At 45.2% G+C, this 1,496-nt stretch overlaps 1 non-coding gene across 1 annotated transcript; it reads right to left on the bottom strand.

Annotated features, from left to right (window-relative positions):
- Positions 1–24: 24 nt before the first annotated feature.
- On the bottom strand, positions 25–95 carry TRNAG-GCC. The gene has a single exon. It is a non-coding gene; the product is annotated as a tRNA-Gly (tRNA).
- Between the last annotated feature and the right edge of the window lie 1,401 nt (positions 96–1,496).

The following is a 1,496-nucleotide window of genomic DNA, read 5'->3' as shown; positions in this document are numbered from 1 at the left end:
GCTCCTCCGCCGCCAAAAAACAGCTGCATTGGCCGGGAATCGAACCCGGGCCTCCCGCGTGGCAGGCGAGAATTCTACCACTGAACCACCAATGCGCGCTTAGAGTCCGTTCCCCGCCCCTGGCTGAAGCACCTCAGCCCAGGTCACCGAACCCACCGCGTCCATTCTGCTTCTCAGCCCCACGCAGCACTTTTGAGCCATCGTTTCCAGGGAAAAAAGGTTTTTTAAAAGTTAGCAATGCCTGTTATACATTATTCCTCTAGAGGATTAAAAAATCCTGGAAAAGTGTATAATGCACCCATCACACACCTCACAGAGTCTGGCCTGACTGTTGGTTTTGGTCTTGTTCATCTCTCACAGATGCAAGATTTCACTAATCATTATTTCAGTAATCATTTTTAAAACTTTTTTTTCTCAGCGTATTCTTTGAAAACTTCTTTCTTTTCTAAGCATTCTGTTTGTATCAGGGATAAACAAATATCATTCCTTGAATAAGCAAGGAGTGATTTAATGGAAGAACTTCAGGAGATTACAGGTGAAGGCTTTCAAGATTCCATACACCTAAAGCTATGGTTGGAGCCTATCCTAAAGATCTTCTCTGACCTAAATGGTTCTATGATAATTCTTTCCATTTAAAAGCTTTCAGACCAAGTCACAAATGTGTATTTTTGTTCCTTTTCCGTCCTGGAAGGACTTTGCCAGGGAGGCCAACGTTTAAGGGCTCAGCTCAGAGGCTCAGCTGATCCACAAAGGAATCATCAGAATATGCTCACAATGGTCTCTGTGATTTGCCAGGTGATGACATTTCAGCACACTGTGCCTGTGTGTGGTGATGTCAATAGTGAGTCCTTGCTTGCGCTGTGATGTAGCCATGCCATGTCCCAAAATAAATGATGCACACTCCTGATGCTCATTTTGTCTTGGACATGCTCCCATGAAGAGCCGCACATGAGCCAGAGTCCAAGGAAAAGCTGCAACAAGCGCTTCATGTCAAGGGAACATCAATTTATGTACAAAACTTATGTACAAAAGTGCTCAAGAACAGCGCCAGGGCAGGAGGAACACCTACCACCAACCACCTCTGCGAAGGTAGGAAGCAGGTGTTTTCTGGTTCAGCCAACAGCACTCTGGCACTGCAGGTCACGTTCCAGTGTCCTGTGTTTGGATGTGCATGAACTCCACAATTTAACAACCCAGCACAGCTCCCTTTCCTTCTCAGCTTCCGATGGCAGAAGGTGACATAATAAAAACTGTAAGTAATAATTATTATTTAGGCTGTTGCTTATGGTTGGATTAGTCAGCCTAGAAAAACTGTTTTCTCAGACAAGCCCAGGACCGAAAACCCCCACGCACTTAGGCAAAAGATATTCATATTGAGAAGCCCCTAATTCTCCATTTTACTGTGTCTAGAAGTTAGTCATGAGGAGGTTTCCCCCTACTTTTGTTCTCTCATCTCCTCTCACTCCTGCTGAGCTGATGCTCTGCCAAGTAGGGGA

This window comes from Corvus brachyrhynchos, unplaced genomic scaffold (genome assembly GCF_000691975.1).
Source record: "Corvus brachyrhynchos isolate BGI_N302 unplaced genomic scaffold, ASM69197v1 scaffold45, whole genome shotgun sequence".
Classification (NCBI taxonomy): Eukaryota; Metazoa; Chordata; class Aves; order Passeriformes; family Corvidae; genus Corvus; species Corvus brachyrhynchos.
Note: the sequence above shows the minus strand (reverse complement) of the source record. Positions and strands in the feature narration are given on the sequence as shown.